The 18,357-nt window shown below is 45.7% G+C and overlaps 1 long non-coding RNA gene across 1 annotated transcript; it reads left to right on the top strand.

Annotated features, from left to right (window-relative positions):
- The first annotated feature begins 10,731 nt into the window (after positions 1-10,731).
- On the top strand, positions 10,732-17,291 carry LOC144826205 (uncharacterized). The gene is made up of 3 exons (XR_013609708.1): positions 10,732-10,833; positions 15,911-16,290; positions 17,006-17,291. It is a non-coding gene; the product is annotated as an uncharacterized LOC144826205 (long non-coding RNA).
- The last annotated feature ends 1,066 nt before the right edge of the window (positions 17,292-18,357 follow it).

Here is an 18,357-nt window from a genome sequence, read left to right as displayed (position 1 = left end):
CGCATTCTCAAAATGTGTGTTCGCGAGATATTTCCCCCCAAGCACGCAAACAGTGATTGCGAACAGGAAAAAAGAAGCGCAATCAAGCAATTCCACGCGTTTGCGGAGTTTCTCCGTGTTCGCAGAGATTTTTTACCATTTCACTGAGATTTGCGTAACGGGATTACACAAATTCCGCCCAACCCTAGTTCTCCTTAACATACCCTAATAGTGCTGTGGGAAAAGAGGAGAAAGCACAGGGTCCACTCTTACCTGTGCCATCTTCTCCAATTTCACTGCCCCCCAAAATGCAGCCATCATGTGTCATGCCATAGCCAAGTTGAATAAAGTCATCTTTCTCTTGGGTACAGCTAACACACTTGGGCCACACTTTCAGGCCATTGAATACATCCTAGTGGGTGTATAGTCAAAGTGTTGGGTAAACGTATAGTGCAGTAACCTGTGTCTGCTATTTAGGAAAATATCTTACATTTGTGCACAGCGATTCCAGTGATTCCTCTATTGATCATTGGCTAGCACCTGTCTCAGGTCTGATTCCAAGAGCAATGCTATCACTGTGCCCTATATTCTGTAATAGTGGATCACATCTAGTAGATTAGGTATTCCCTTACCAGCCAAGCTGTTCTAGACTCTTAAATTGTGCTCCCCGAAGCATTCTACCCCAAGCATTTGTAGTTCTTGTCAAGCTTTCGGCTCTGATGACAGAGGAATCCTAGTGTAATTCTCAGTCACTACAAGAGGGGAATATAGTCGTGGTAAGACACTCTTCCACGCCATCTAATCCCAGCCATTTGTGGTGCATTGTACTTGGGCCACTGGCTCGAGCATAGACAGTGGCCCTAAGAGGGCATGGCTCCACCGCTTACACCTGTTGATAAGGAGTGGGTGCTCTACAGGTCCATGAAACCAGAACTGAAAATGCTGTATGAGCACCCAAAAAATATAACTCAGGGTCATAGACTGCAAAGCCTTGTGCTTCGTAGGGCAGCATGATGCTATTTCATTTCACTGTAGGTTGTTTTCCTGCCCATACCAACCTTATCATGAAGGTTTTTAGTGGGTCAAAGAAGGCATGATAGGAAGTCATAGGCATATTAATAAAAAGATATAAAGCCTTTGTGAAAATTAAAAAATTTTAATAGCTATACGACAGGCCTGAAAAGGCTGTGTTTTCATCCATTGGTTCACACGCTCCATCAGTTTGGCCATGGTAGCCCATAATTGCCTGTGAGTGTCATCAAGGCAGAAGGACAACATCCTTGTCAGCCTTGTCAACTATGGGGCGGGCTCAGCTATGGGGCGGGCTCAGCAGGTAGGAGTGTGGGGCAGCACACACTGGGACTCATGAAAATGAATTGTAGCAGTAACGTTTTTCATTGTTGGTGTGCAGGATCGCTATTAGAAGAAGGTGGCGGTCCCGATGCATCTTTTCATCTTGCAGCACATGCGCGCTGGAGTTTTCTCCGCTCATGAACGTTGAGCCTGGGTGTGTCTTTTTGCCATTTAACCAACTCGGCTTCTGTACTTTGTATTACTTTGTGCCAAAACAGACACTGATTGGTTTTGAATTGCTGTTTACTGCCTACCTTTTTGTGGCCTGTTATAGGGCTACATAAAGACAGACAAAAGGCCTGTTATGGAGAAGCATACTAAGAAAAGGCATCACTTAGAAGAAGATTCTTCCTGTGGGCCATCTTCTACAAAAAATACTCTAGAGCAGAGGTCTTCAAACCTTTGGCGGCTGAGCCCCCCATCGAAACCTTTTTACACGTCGAGGCCCCCCACCACCACCACCACCTGACAAACAAGTTCTGGAAGCTGTTACTCTGCATCATTGATGGCCATTCCCTATTGCAGAGCCCAGGTCCTATAGGGAGGGGCAAGAGAGTTCAGGGGGCGGGGCAAGATGGTGGCCGGTCATTCGGCTGAGTGAGCTGGGTGTACGCTCTCTCCTGGTCAACTCTCCTGATCGCTGATTATTACGGTTCCTGGGACGGAAAATTATGAGTGATTCTCCATCTGGGCGCAATAATCTAAGCTATTGATGGTCATGCTGTGGGGATTACCGCTGCTACGAAATTGACTTACCAGCAGGATTCTGTGTTTGTGGGTCGGCTCTTCTGCATGCTGCTCCGGCCACCACCGTCTGTTTCACCTGCTTGGATTTCCATGCAGCATCATGCCTCCGAAGGCGCTGGGGAGGAATTCAGTGGTGGCGGGGAATCGCGCTCTTGCAGCTCGTGCAGCTGGTCCGGGGAGGTCGGCCAGCGCAGAGGGGGAGTCGCCGGTCTCTCAGTGGGACATGTCAACTACCGGGGACGCGGGTCGCAATCAGACAGCGTCTGTGGCATCAGTGAAAGCTAGGCAGACCCTCCCCGCAATGTTTAAATCGCAAACCGGTAAAGTGAGACCTCCGCAGCCGCTGGTTAAGAGCAAACGTGGACTGCCGGCGCCTGTATCCTCGAGGTCCCCGGACGTCCCTGCTATGGAAAAGGTAGATGCTGCTCTGGTTCCTGCGGGCCAGCCCTGTCTGGTGTGGGTGTGATATCTAGAGAAGGAGCAGCTCACCGGCCTGAGTCTGAGTGTGTGGAGGCGGGGATCGAGGGTAGAGAGAATAACATTAATACATCCCAGCCCGCGCCTAACACTGAAGTCCAGTCAATGCGATTAACTGCATCCAATGGAACTCTGGGAGATGTAGTCCCAAATGTATCGAATGATGAAAATGGGCCGTTTTGGAACAAAAGACTGATGGACTGCCTCCCCAAAGAAGGGTTACTCCAGACGCAGGGGGCCAAGAAGCCTATCACAGTGCTCTGGTTAATCTTAATGGAAACACAAGAGACTTAGAAGGGGGAGATAAATTGCATTCCTTGTCTGAGCACACTGGTTCATCGGAGGAGGAGGAAGGCCCGGACAAGGATTGAACTCATGATGAAAGTGAGTTCGGTGACTGGCGAACCAATGAAGTGTTAAGGGCAGAAGCTTCGCCCTGTGGTCCTCGCACAGTCCGAAAAGCTATCAGAGAACAGGGGACCCACTTGTCAAGCACGAATCCGGGCTCAATAGGGTGGGATGACTCCTTTTCTACACAATCCGGTTTGGTGGGCAACCCCACAGATTCGGGGGGCGATAATGGGGCTATTCCCTCCCAGCCACCCCCTGGAGAGATGACACTCTCGGTTATCTACCAGACTATTATGGCCCATCACGAAGAGACTCATCAGAAAAGTACGCGAACCCAGGGCGTATGTCGAAGGATGCAAAATTCAATCCGCAGAGTGGCCAAAACATGCTCTGACATCGCGTCCAGAATTGTTGAGGCTGAGGAGAGGATCTCCACTTTGGAAGATGATCTGGCTACTCAGAAGGGCATCACAGATCTCATTAAAACGCAAAGGGAGGATATGCTCTGGAAGCTTACAGATGTTGAAAATAAGGCCAGGAGGAACAATCTCAAGATTCTGGTGGTTCTAGAAGGGAGTGAAGGGTCAGACATCAGACAGTTTGTTGTGGAACTCTTCACTGAAGCGTTTCCTGATGTTAAGCAGTGGGATTGGCAACTTGAAGTTCAGCGTGCACATCGCTTCCCATTTAAGCAAAGGCAGAGGTCTGCCCAGACTGATGATAAGCCTCGTGCAATATTAATCTGTCTGAATCAATATCTAGCCAGTGAGAAGATCTATGACCTAGCTAGACCAGGCAGGAAGAGGGCAGGGAAAGGCTGCAAGTTTTTTGTCAGACCAGATTTTTCTCCAGTAACTGTGGAGCGGAGGTGGCAGCTCCGCCAGTTCATAGCACCTTTTCAGTCGAAAGGGGCTCAAGCATTTTTACTCTTTCCCTCTAAACTGAAATTATTCATCAGGGTCAGATCAGAGTTTTTGTTTCCGAAATTCAGGCGAAGGAGTTCTTGAATGCAATTTAGGCGTTAACGTGTGTTTTCTAAAATGCCCTTTTCTTCCAGGAGTCCTAGGTTCTTAAAGTAGGGGTATGGGCTGATTGTATGGGAATATCGTTTTTTTCTTTGGGACTTCTTTTTCTTTTTTTGGTTCCCATTAGGCTCATCTCATGTAGCTGTTTATGATTGGGGGAGGCCCCCTGGGGTGACCTGGGTAAACCAGCTCTTTTCCATCACAAGGACTTCGGTTCTGATGCCCTATAAGGGGGGTGAGAGGATAGGGGGTTCCGGGGCAGGGGGGTAGTGGTGTTGAAGGGTGGGAGGGTGGTAGGGTGGTAACGGTGGGAGGAAGTGGGAGGGATGCTGGAGTTGAGGAATCACTAAATGCTTGAATTTGAGGAATAGTTGTGGTGTTTATTGTGTTTTCTTCATCATTAGGTTCTGTACACTTTTAGAATGTTGGATCAAAACGGTTATAGTTATACAGTGGGGACTAGGTTTGCTTTCGAATTTAAATGGGGCAGGGTAAATTGTGTCTATATTCATGGAACATATGTGGTCTCAATGACGGCAAAAAAAGGGCCCTGTTCTCCAATATTGTTCATGCCATGCAAATAGAAATACTCTGTTTACAAGACACATATGCCCTGGGATAAACGTGATTATTTAAAAATCACCGGTTATGATTTAATTGGAAGTTCCCAAAAGACGTCTATGATCAGAGGGGTGACCATTTGGTTTAACCTAGGGGTTGGATTTTATAGCAAAACCTGTCAGGATAGTGCAGGTAGATGGGTAATAGTCGAATTAGTGATTAACAATAGATCTCTAACTATCTGCACAATATATGGTTCAAATTTAGACAATCCGGAAGTGTTAAATCATCTGAATTTAGAATTAGAATTTAGAATTAGCGTCATGGCCACATCATATTTGTGTCTGTTGAGATATGAATATCAATCTGTCTGGGGATTTTAATTTAGCGGGGGCCCAAAAATATTTGGGTAGGAAACCCAGGGTCTTTAAGCATTAATTCAAGAACACTGTTTGACTGACCTTTGGTATCGGCATAATAAAGATCTAGATGGCTGTACATATTATTCTGCCCCCATAATAAAATGGTTCGTTTGGACTGTTTTTTTAATGTCTGATCAGGTTGCAGAGCCGGCTTCTATCTCTGCCCCCCCCCCCCAAGAATTCTGTCTGACCACAATCCTCTGATCGTAGAATGTCCCTTTTCTTGTAGGCCTAGTGTCCCTAGGATCTGGACATTTGAAAGAAAATTATTATTCGAGCAGGCCTATCAGGATCATATGGGGAAGTGGCTAATGGAGTTTTTAAATATTAATAGGGGCACTGCTTCTAATGGTATAGTCTGGGACACGCTCAAGGCTGCAGTACATGGGGAGACCAAAAGTTTTGCAGCCTTTCGGTGGAAAACTATGCAGGAGCAAATTAGGGGCCGTATCGAGGAGCTGAGGGTGGCAGAGGTGGAATTAACACGCACAATCAAGGAGGGTCTCAATATAGGTCAAAGTCAGCAATCTGTCGCCATAATCAAGTCTAAACTTCTAGAATTCTTTGGGCAGGACTTGGCTGCTAAGTATCTGCAGTATTGTACGATGATCTACGAATTTAGGGAAACATTTGGCAGAATCTTAGCCAAATGGCTTCAGCAGAAGAGTCTGGCTAACCTTATTATTAGAATTCAAGATCACCAGGATTACGGTCATGAAACACAGGAGGGTGTCATGGGGGTCTTTCAGGAGTTCTACACCACACTCTATACGGAGGAGAATTTTGGCTCTGATACTGAGCTTGAAGCCCAGGATTTTTTTCAGGACATCGACACCCTCAGAGTCACAACTCAGCAGAACGAAGATCTTTCTGCCCCTATAGAGTGGGAGGAGGTCGAATTGGCAATTAAATTACTCGCTAATGGTTAGGCCGCTGCTCCTGATGCCATTCCGCTGGAATTTTACAGGGGGTTCTGTCCGTAGATTCGGCAGGATATCCTATCAGTTTTTAGGGCTGCACAGGGGAGTACTATAACGGACTCGTGGCGTCAAAACACGATTGTTCTTTTTAAGAAGAAAGACAAGCCAGAGTTAAACCTCTCATCTTTTCGACCTATCTCCCTGATAAACACAGATAGTAAAATATATTCCAAAATTCTATTACCAGACTGGCGCTGGTAATCACCCCATTGGTCTCATTACGCCAGCATGGCTTCATCCCGGGCAGGGACACGGTTGATCATGTCCGGCGGGTCATCGCACTCTTGGATTGGGCTCAAGTGACTGGCTCCCTCTTGGAGCGATCCTGTTGGACGCCGAGAAGGCGTTCGACAGGGTCGCCTGGGGTTTTTTATGAGCAGTTCTCCGCTGGAAGGGCTTCAGTTCCAAGTTTATTCAGGCTATTCAATCGCTCTACATTTCTCCAGCGGCAACATTGCGCATCTCTGGTCTGGTGTCAGTGTCCTTTACCATCAGTAGGGGCACCAGGCAGGGGTGTCCCTGCTCGCCCCTGCTCTTTGCTCTGTACATTGGTCCCTTCCTTAGTAAGATCAAAGGTACTTTGGATATCTTGCCTGTAAGGGTCAATGCTACAGAGGATAAGACGCTGGCATACGCGGACGACATAGAAGTCCTAACCAGGGATGTTGCCACAGCCATCTCTGCTTTAAAGACTCTAGCAGAACAGTTTGGCTGGCTGTCATGTTAAAGGCTCGATGTCACAAAAACTCAGGTTATTCAAACATCCGCTAAGGGCCCCTCCCAAGCTCCCATGGTCCCAGAAGCAACTTATCTAGGGGTCACAATTACTGCTCTAGTCGGTAATATCCCATATCTTAATATCCTTCCGGTCATCGAATCCGTTAACTCTAAGCTGGGAAGACTGGACAATTTACATCTCTTTATATGGCCGATGCAATGTCCTTAAAATGCTGGTCCTCCCAAAGTTCTTGTACCTATTTAGGACTCACAACAAAGTTTGGCTAGGGCTGAGAGGATCTGTTATAAATTTCTTTGGGGATACCACCGCCCACATAGGACAGCCAAATGGATGTGTCTTTCTAGAGACCGTGGCGGTTGGTCAGTCCCGAATCTCTTACTGTACTATTGGTCCGCAATGCTTCAACATTTTGGGTTGCCATTGCTGTGCGACAGCGTGGAGGTCCCGATCTCTAGTAGAACCACTATTTACGAACTGGGGTTAGGGGAGGCTGGCAAGGGGGTTTTGACGCGGATCTTGGAGCCGAGTTACTTTAAGAAGACAAAGTTCAAGGTTATTGGGGCTATGTTCTCAGTCTGGCCTAAAATCCGTCATAAATGGTCAATCTCCAATATCAATTTCTATACTCCCTTTAAGGCAGCTCGACTCTTGCCTGCCATCTTTCAAGATCAGGTTACTTTTAGGTGGCAGTTATTGGGGTTGGGAGGCATTGGTGACCTAGGTACTGACGGACAAATGGCCTCCTTCTCCTTTTTAAAGGATAAGTTTCATCTTAATACTTCTTTAAATATTTGCAGATTAGAAGTTTTATAGATAAAATGCAGCACCAAACCTCCAACCTCTTTGATAAGGTTATTTTATTTGAACTAATTCAAAGAAGGGCTAGAATTGGGACATTGTATCAGCATCTGCTATCTGATCTCCCTGACGATCTTGCATTACAGAGTGCCAAATGGGAGGGCAAACTGGGCAAGACTGGTGTGCATATATGCCCGGCATTGTAGTTAGCAAGCTATGTCCTAGTGTCTGGAAGTCTAGGCACCCAAAGCTATATGGCACTATTTGATCTTTACTACACACCCGCAAAAATGTAAAAATGGGGGGTTTGTAAGGTGTGGGCTTCAAGCCGCTAATGACTTTCATATGTTCTATTCTTACCTAAAGCTGGGGGTTTTCTTATCTGATGTTGAGTGTTTTATAAATTCTATGCTCAATATCTCACTTAATATCTCTCCAGAGATGGTGATAATGAGGTGCGAAGGTACTGCCTCAGTCGAAAGGACGAGGCATGTCTCTGCTTTTTTGTTCATAACAATGTCTTTAATTAGGCTATGTATCGCGTCAGAATGACTTAGCCCCGAAGCCCCCACTTTCTTTAATTGGAGATCCCGAATTCTTGCTCTCTATAATCTGGATTCTTCAGTTTATCTGAGGTGGGGTAGAAGGAGGTGTGAGTCGGGCTATAAGATCTGGGCTCCATTGGAGGAGTGGCTCAGGCAGTGAAAAGAAAAGCCTTATCTCTTAGTTAGTTTAATTCATCTGTCACTTTCCTTCTTGAGTTGAGTTGTATAACTAATTTTGTCAAAGCCCTGCCCCTTGTTTTGCTTTCTCCACTGTATATGATTTGGAATCTATTGATTCGTGCTTTTTTCTAATTTCTGTTTGGTGCCGCAGTCTTTGTTAAGTATGTTTGCCACGACTTTCTGTTTTTTTCTTCTTTTGTATTTTTGTAAAGCATCAAAAATAAAATTTAAAAAAAAGTGTTTAGTAAACTGAAGTTTTTGTAGTGCATGTGCTCATCCTAAAGTTCAAATGAAAAGTCTCCAAGAAAAAAATTAGCACAAAAAATTACATTGGTGCTTTATTTTTCACATAAAACACAACATTTAGGATAGATTAGCAAAAACACTCCCAAAACACAGGTGTGGGACTGCATGTTTTTCTCCACAGAGACAATGTGTGGATGAATTCTTGCTTCTGCCATCCTTCGATTGTGCTCCACTCCCAGTCTTGAGCAGTGCCTGGAAACGGGAGTGCTCACAAAATTTTGTAATATATTCTTTGCAGTTTTATATAGCGCGAACATGACCCAAAGTTATTGGAGCGCTTTACAGGAGCATCTTTTACATTACACAAGCACACATTCATTTTTTGTAAGCACAGGGAGATTGTGATTTGCCCAGAATCACAGGATGTTGAGCAGACATCAAGAATTGAACCTTGTTTTCCAGCTCTACAGTCATCAGCTCTGGCTGTTGTGCCACATCCTTGCCCCTAAACAAGATATCAGAAAAAGAAGTTCCACAAAACATGCTTTCTGACACAATTGAAAACTCCATGATTATGTGGAGTATGGCCAGGTGTTGCCATGTCAGTAGGAGGCCAGCCACAGTTTTCCAAGAAGTCCTTGGGGACATTTACATCATACACATGAGATATAAGTGATTCAAGAGGATAAATACATCTTTATTCTCTTGCAGCATCAAGAGTCAATTTGTTAGCATAGTTGGCTTATAAAGGAGATCGCCTTCCAAAGGTTCAGAAATAGCTGCACAAGATTACATTTGGTCTACGAAAGAAGTGAGGACAGGTGGTAGGCATACTTAAACAATATTTGTTATATTAGGCTTGTGGCCTCAGCTCTAGGGATTGGAACATGTAAAACAAGCACTAGCGACTTTAATCAAGGTCAAAGTCATTTTTCGTAGGTCACTGGTAAATTAAGTGATTTTGCCCAGGATCACAAGATGTTGAGCCGATTCCAGGACTCGGACCCGGTCCCCAGAACCAAAGCACGCACCTATGTCATTAAGGCCAAATCCGCCCCTCCTTGCATCCAACGTTCCCACTAGTAGTGGGACGAAGGGGAAAGGAGCAAGGCTTTAAAAAATAATACAAAAAGCTCTTCACTCTTACCTGCCAGAGAATGGAATCTTCAGGAAGAATACAACCGTTGTAAATTCCATGCAGTGAAACGTACTTCCGACGTGGGAAGCAACATGGGGCGCAACTAGACCCGAACTTCGGGGGGGGGGGGTTGGCTAACACTGATTGCACACGTGAGAGGGACAGGTGAGTGAAGTGTTGCATGAGCAGGGTTAGTAGTCTGCTCGTGTGACTGCAGGGTGAGGTACAGGGTGAACTTGTGTGGCTGCAGGGTGAGGTACAGGGTAAACAACGCAAGAGCATTGTGAGTGCAGAGAAATTACTGTGAGCGCAGAGTGATCACTATGAGTGCAGACTGTGCGGTGTGCTCATGTGACCGCAGGGTATGTGAAGGGAGAACGGTGTAAGTTCATGGTGAGTGGATAACTACAGTGTGGTCACTGTGTGTGCAGGGTGAGCGGGTGGGTTGGGTGCATAGTGATCAGTGTGAGAACATTGTGATCCTTGTGAGTGCAGGGTGAGTATGAAACTGAAGGGCAAGAATGAGGAGTGAGTTGTCTGAATGCCGGGAGCATTCCCAGACACAGTTGAAGTTACTCAGTATGTTATTGAGGCCTGGCATAGGGTTTCAGATATAAGTTAAACTATTGCTTTTATGACATTATTCAGGTTCCAGGGATTCGAGGGTGGAGGAAATAAATATTGTGCTCATCCTGCAACAAACTTCCAGTCTTGCGATTAAAGTTGACAGCTCATTATATTGATGTCACAGACGGTACAAAAGTAAGCAGTCCCCTAAAGCCTATTTTCAGCACTTACCTGTGCATACTTGGAACAGCAAAAATAAATAGAAAGCATTTTTGATTGTGTTCTAAGGCTGCCTGAATGATCTATGACTTATAATTAAAGGGAACAAAGATTGAAACATCACATTACAAATGAATACATACTATGTTATTTATAACTCCCCGCCCCAGTTGTGTGTGTCAGCTGGGGCTGAGACAACTTCCTGGGCACACACACAGACAGTTTTTTGAGCTGCAAGCAGCACCTGAATACTTCACAGGTCTTTAAAAGACCATTTACATGTTAACGAGGCTTTGTTGTTATTTCACCCCTTCTTAGAGCCCCTACAGCTCCACTCTGCCTATTGCTGGAAGAATTACCCTCCCCCTCGAAATTGTTGCGCCTAAGACCTGTTATTCCAGACACTCAGCCGAGACCCCAGCAGCTGGAGCTGCAGCAGCCCGGGCTGAGATACACGACTCGAGCCTGCAAGCCACAATAGAAGGGCCTGGAAGCCACAATAAAAGGTAAAGTGGTGGGGTGAAGTGCGCACCCCCTGAAGGGATGCTGCGGCCCCCCAGTTTGAAGACCTATGCTCTAGAGAAAAGGAGAAGGATTTTGATAAAATGATCAGGAAAATTGTATTGGAAACTATGGCTGGTTTTCATCCCTCTTTAAACCTTTCTTCCTCTTGACTCCTATTTGTCTGGGTTATATTCAGAAGACGAAATGGGGAAGCCATCATGTAAACAGAAGGTCAAAAATGTGGCTAAGGAGAGTATGCCTGAGGTCCTTTCAAGAGTCAGTCTAAATATGGGGTTTCCTGCTGAAGAAACACTGTCTACTTCTGATGCAGTGTTACAGCAGCTTATTACACCTCCATCTACTGGCCTTCCTATACACCAGCAAGTGATGAACGTTTGAGAATAGAAGGATTCGGACAAACTTTAAGTACCAAGATTCATGTCTAGACTCTTATCAACCTGAGGACCTGGTCAAAAATGTTTCTGAAATAAATATGGGAGATTGGGTGGTAACCAGCTTGGTTCTTCTGTAGTGTAGTTCCTATATTCCCAATAGGCTCTGCGCATTGGAATAACATAAACGATAGTTTAGACATAGGACTTAGGTCGACTAGGTCTCTATTGAATATGTTAGACTTAATTGTTTATGCCAGCTAGCTCAGAGGTCACTAGAAACTTTCTCGAATTCACAAGAAGGGATTCGTTTCTGACAACCGCATAAACATGACAACTTTGCTCCCTCAAGAATAAGGAAGTATACTTCCAGAGTCGCGGAAACAATAGATAACTATTTTACTCAGTCAATCGTGCATGCTTAGTTTCAAACAGAGAGACGGGCGTTTTCAATAAAAGAGGTTTTTTATTGAACAGTCTTCTTTCTCATGCAAGAGAAGTGAATTGCTACAATCGCAATACTTGTCATAAAGTAAAGTGCGTACAGTAAAAGGAGTATTATAAAATAATACTGTAAAAGCAAGGTATGGTTTCTAAGCCATACGGTGTTTAAAATGGATAAAATATATACAATGATAAAATCATGACTAAACGTACTCAACTGGTGCTTCTAAGATACGCCTACCCCGGTGTACCTAACCTAAGCCTAGTACGTGGGAAGGAGTAAGTGAGCTGCAGTTTGAGTTAAGATAGTTTCTGCCAAGAATCTGAATCAAAAATTCTCTAAGGGTCTAATCAGCTCCGTACCTTAGTTATAGAATGAAGGAGGTCTTGTATCTCTCTCTCAGGACTTGATCTCCCAGCAACCCGCAAGGGTGACAGGGAAACGCTGGAGCTGGATTTCTCAGCAGGAGAAAAGACAGCGTCTCTCTCAGTGCGTCAATGGGAGGGTCGGCTTCCTTCTGCACTTGCTACAGCAGGGCGTCGGGTAAGTAGATAGCCGATCTGCTCCAAACCACAGTGTGTTTTGCTAGGGCAGATGCTGGTATATTTATTATATCATCTCTCCAAAGAATTGAAGAATTGGAGTCGCACTTCACTCGGTTCTCGGCAGTAATTTATTAAAATCGCTTGGGTGATGGCAGTTCTGACGCGTTTTGTTCTCACTCGAACTTTTTCAAAGGTAAGCCCACACCTTTGCTTGTGCACCTTCTTACAGCAATTGCCTTAATCTTATTACTCTGGTGGGTTGTCCCTCAAGTGGGCGTTAACTTCTCGGCATGCTGGATCCTGTAGTCATAGTGCATGAGCTAATCAAAACCCTCCGGTGGGTGGTGTTTAATTAATCCCTTGATGTTTTTCTGTCCTCGAACTTTTATGTCCCGTGGCAGCCCTCTTTTGAGGCTGATACAGGAGTCATACCAAAGCAGGTCTTTGGTGGCAGGGGCTTCCCCTTTCTCCGCCTTTACGAAAAAACACTGTAGGTTCCTGTCGGGGAAGTCTAGGCGCTCTCTCTGACTGTGCGTCACTCCCGCGGCTGAACCACGCCGACAAACATTATATCATCTCTCCAAAGAATTGAAGAATTGGAGTCGCTCTTCACTCAGTTCTCTGCAGTAATTTATTAAAATCGCTTGGGTGATGGCAGTCCTGACGCGTTTTGTTCTCACTCGAACTTTTTCAAAGGTAAGCCCACACCTTTGCCTGTGCATCTTCTTACAGCAATTGCCTTAATCTTATTACTCTGGTGGGTTGTCCCTCAAGTGGGCGTTAACTTCTCGGCATGCTGGATCCTGTAGTCATGGTGCATGGGCTAATCAAAACCCTCCGGTGGGTGGTGTTTAATTAATCCCTTGATGTTTTTCTGTCCTCGAACTTTTGTGTCCCGTGGCAGCCCTCTTTTGAGGCTGATACAGGAGTCATGCCAAAGCAGGTCTTTGGTGGCAGCCGCTTCCCTTTTCTCCGCCTTTACGAAAAAACACTGTAGGTTCCTGTCGGGGAAGTCTAGGCGCTCTCTCTGACTGTGCGTCACTCCCGCGGCTGAACCACACCGACAAACATTATATCATCTCTCCAAAGAATTGAAGAATTGGAGTCGCTCTTCATTCAGTTCTCGGCAGTAATTTATTAAAATCGCTTGGGTGATGGCAGTCCTGACGCGTTTTGTTCTCACTCGAACTTTTTCAAAGGTAAGCCCACACCTTTGCCTGTGCACCTTCTTACAGCAATTGCCTTAATCTTATTACTCTGGTGGGTTGTCCCTCAAGTGGGCGTTAACTTCTCGGCATGCTGGATCCTGTAGTCATGGTGCATGGGCTAATCAAAACCCTCCGGTGGGTGGTGTTTAATTAATCCCTTGATGTTTTTCTGTCCTCGAACTTTTGTGCCCCGTGGCAGCCCTCTTTTGAGGCTGATACAGGAGTCATACCAAAGCAGGTCTTTGGTGGCAGCCGCTTCCCCTTTCTCCGCAGTTCTTTCAGGACTCCAGGAGTTCTAGGACAAATCAATACAGAAGCAGGGGGAATTCCCGGGCGGCTGGAGGCTTGGTTTGTTTAAGAACGCGTTGTGCTTTCTAGGAGTCTGAGGGAGTAGCCTTGCCGTATTTGGACTGCATTGGCTATGACTTAATATGGGTATGATTCTTATGCCTTTATAAGGATATGATTTGATAAAACCAAATAAGGGCATAAATCGGGAATATTTAAATAGGGTCCTAGATACGTTTACAACACTTCCATCACGGAGGAGAGTATATTCAAAGATAAATCTGACAAGAAAGTGGACCTGGACCATAAGAAAAGCTATGCAGCTGCTCACCTGGCTATACGAAGAGGAATTTATGCAGCTTATACAAGCCAATCACTTCTTTGTGGCATAAAGGAGTTATTTAGAGCGGTTCAGGAAGAAACTGCATGCTCTTCTTTACTTTAGACTATTGAGAAACAGGTAGAGTTCCTCTCTGATTTAGCTTTCGGTGAAGTCCGATATCAGCATTATTGGAAGGAGCTAATGTGGCACCTAGAAGGAATCCTTTTTTTTTAGATTGGCGAACAGCTGCTTCTTAGAAATCAGCAGCTTTTCGTTTACCTTTTGAGGGTGTACCTCTCTTTGGGACTGAACTAGAGGACAATCTTCACAAACTCTTTAAGAAAAAGAAACAGTCTTCAGGTTTCAAGAAGGCCACTCACTTCTATTCCCCCAAAACATCTCAAGCCTCTTGGAAGTGTCTGTTTCTGCAAAGTTCTAGAAAATCCAGTATGGATACTCCAAGGGACAAAAAGACGTGGGTTTTAAAAATTTGGTAGATTAGAATTTCAAATCCTCCTCTCAGGTTAAACATCAGCGCTCCTGAGTATGCGGAGAACGGTGCTGTTCTTGTTGGGGGAATGTTAAAGCTGTTCTGCTCAGCCTCAGAAAATTCTACTTCCGACACTTGGGTTTTAGAAATTATCAAGAAAGGATATGAGATCAAATTTGTTTTCCTTTCTCCAGTAATTGAGAACATAGGGCCAGATGTAGGTAACCAAATACCGGTCGGTAAAGTCCGAAAATACAGAATTTCTGCCTTTACCGACCTGTATTTGGCTTTTGAGATGTAGGGGACCCAAAAACATCCAAATCGGTAAATTTACCGAATTGGTAAAGTTTCCGATTCGGTAAATTTACAGAATCTGTAAATATTCCGAATCGGTAAAGTTTCCGAATCGGTAATTTACCGAATCGGTAAATTTACCCATTCGGAAATTAAGGAATGGAAAAAACTGACTATTGAGATGTAGGTAACCTCTGAAATACCGAAATGCATTAAATTCGGTATTTAAGAGTCGGTATTTACCATGGATTGAAATTAGGTGGTAACCAGATGCAGGCTATAAAAAAGGCCCCAAAATGCAACAGTTTCACCAGAATGGCGGCATTCTACATGATTGCGAGGCGGCTACGGCTACAGGCCGATGGAGAGAGGGTCTGGAGGAGGGAGGAGCAGGTGTACAGGCAGAGGACCACCCTATTCCAGCTAACTGAGCCAGAGATCCTACAAAGGTTACAGGGCAAGACCCCCAAACCATCCTGGACCTTATCAGGGACCACCACCCACTGTTGGACCATCCAACCCCAAGGGCGCACGCCATCCCACCCCATGTGCAGGTGCTGTGCAGCCTACACCTGCTTGCATCTGGGAGTTACCAGAGTGTGGTTGCTGCGGTAGGTGGGGTGTCCCAGAGCTGCCTGTCCCGTTTCTTTAAGAAATTCCTAGATGCCATGTTGCAGAGAATGCATTACTACATCAGCTTCCCTGCAATGCATGCAGAACTGCTCAGGACCAAGACAGACTTTTATCAGATGGCGCATTTCCCCAACATCATTGGCTGTATTGATGGCACCCACATACCAATATGTCCACCTGCTGCCACAGAGTACATTTATAGGAACAGGAAGTCCACCCACACCATAAATGTACAGGTGATTTGTGATTCCAAGTACATTATCACGGACATAGTAGCCAAATTTCCCGGGAGTACCCATGACTCATATATCTTCCAAAACAGTGGGATCTACGCACGCCTGACAGCGGGGGAATTTGGCGAAGGATACTTGCTAGGTAATACACTGTGAAACTCCCTTGATACATATTGTAGATGGATGTGTTTGTGTGCATGTGAGTAATGTTTTTTCTTGTTACAAATAGGGGACAGTGCATATGCCCTCTGGTCCTTCATCCTCACACCCTACCTCAACCCTTCAACACCCAGCCAGAGGAGATACAACAGGGCACACAAATCTACCAGAAACATTGTGGAGCGCACCTTTGGTCTGTGGAAGAGCAGGTTTCGCTACCTACATAAAAGTGGAGGGGCCCGCCAGTACACACCAGTCACCTGCTGCAAGATGATTGCAGCCTGTGCAATGTTGCACAACCTTGCGGTTAAGAAGGGCACCGAAGTTGATATCTCTGATTATGAGGACCATGATGACGAGCAACCAGTGCCTGAACCACACACAGCTGGAGTTGCCACACCAACTGATGACAGACACAGACGGGAAGAGATCACACGCAACTTTTTTAAAGTAAGTAAAGAGACACAGACAGGTGTAGTATGCACCCAAAGTAGTGTAATTGTGTCATTACGTAGGTTTCTAAAGCACAAATGTGCAGCACAAATTATTTACATTCGATAATGTGAGTCCTGGGTCACTTCCCCATGAACTAAAATAATCATTTGCATCCACGCTTACCAGTGCCAGTTGTATGGTGCTCACTGTGCTCACTTTGCGTTTGGGCTGTAGCCTCAGCATGGCGCCTGCTACTCCTCCTTGTCTCTGCGACAAGGGAGCTTGCCATGCTGTTCCTACTTGTGCTCTCTTCACTCTCTGCCACATCTACAGCAGCAGTTTGTGCTGTTTGTAAATTTAACAGTGCCTCAAGAGCACTGGTCATCCTGGCCATGCCCCTAGTGACCTCATTAATGTTTTGGGTTAGTCTCTCGTGCATGCATAGCAGGGATGTGGCTGTGGCCAGGCGGTTAATGGCTTTATTTTGTTGATGCGCACGCTGCCTTTCCTAGCGCCTTGATGCAAATTCATTGCCTAGTTTGGTGCACAGAAGCTGCACCGATTGTGACATTTCACGTATCCCTGCAGCCATCTCTTTGTTGACATCTACTAGTTCCCTGATGCCCTTTCCTATGTCTCCCATGTTGTTGTTCAAGTTCCTCATTTGGCGTTGGCAAGACATGATGACTTTTCCCTGCATCCTCTGAATTTTTACCATGCTCCCCTCCAGGCCACGGAACACACTTGAACCTTCCACACCTCCAGCTGCACTGCTTTCTTGGACTCTGCGGCGTCTTTCACCAGTATGGCCCACTTCTGCACTGGACTGCAGTGTGGCAGAGCTACCATCCACAGGCAAGGTGTGTGTGTCTTCCCCCTCCATGTCACCTGCTGCTGACTCCATTACCAATAGTGGGGCTACAACAAGCCTCCTGCTTGGTTGTGATGCAAGTGTTGTCTCATGCAGTGATGCTGGCATTTCTGGTGATGACAGCAACAGAGGAGATTGTGATCGTTCTGGGGACGCCTGCAACTCTGGAGCATTTTCTGTGTCTTGTTAAGGAGGATGGCTACTTGGTGCACCTGTGTCCTGTGATACATTCTGTGCACTTGGACCTGGCTCCTGACTCTCATCCCTCTCTGGTGCCGTGCCTTCAGTCTCCTGGGAACGCCTGCGAGATGTGTCACCTGTGGACATATGAGCGTACATTAGCTAAGTGCTACTGTCTCACAGTCACTACAATTAAATCTTTTTCACTTTCGCTTTATTCTGTCTGCAATCATTTCCCTAACTTGCTGGTTGCTGTGCTGTATGACATGGTCTTTCACTTCCTGACTACATGTCCCATGATGCATTGCTCCTGTATAGTGCTAGAAGTACTGGACTGGGGTTCACTTAGACACACAGGGTAAAGGTAAGGATGATGGTGTGGGGGGAATGCTGTGCATGCATCTTACCTTTTCTGCTTGGAGCTCTGGCTGAGCTGTCTACTTCTCCCAGTCCGCAGACGCTGTAAGGTTCTATGGTTGAGGCCACCATCTCCTCCAGGTTAGTAAGGGGGGTGCTGGGTTCTTCCCTCCACCAGTTTTGGTTGCCTGCTTGTGGTGTTCAGCCAATTGTTTTTTTGTTTGGCTCCTGAGGTCGTAGAACCTCTTTTTCAGGGCCTCTGTGTCTCTGGTAGTCACTCCAACTGCATTTACTTTGTCAAGTATGTCCAGCCAGAGTTTCCTTTTGGCAGATTCTGCCACAGTGAGGGACTGCCTGCCAAACAGTTTTTGATGCACCTTCAAGACCTCCTCAACAAGGACATGCATCTCCATGCTGCTGAATTTCAGATTCCTCCTCCTCTCTGGCTGCTCTTTGTCTTTGCTGCTTGCCATTTTTCAGATTTAAAAGTGCACAAAACTCTTTCTGCTGCTCAGGGACTCTCTGCTCCAACTGCCTCTCCAGAAGCTTCTAATTAGTTGCAGCTTCCTGTGTAGCCACTTCCTGGTATGGAGGGGGAGGGTGGTAGCACCTGATTGGCTGCCTACATAAGTTTCACTTTTGTTTGCTTTCCGATTCGGCCCATTAGAATGAAT

Source organism: Lissotriton helveticus, chromosome 3_2 (assembly GCF_964261635.1).
Source record: "Lissotriton helveticus chromosome 3_2, aLisHel1.1, whole genome shotgun sequence".
Lineage (NCBI taxonomy): Eukaryota > Metazoa > Chordata > Amphibia > Caudata > Salamandridae > Lissotriton > Lissotriton helveticus.
Note: the sequence above shows the minus strand (reverse complement) of the source record. Positions and strands in the feature narration are given on the sequence as shown.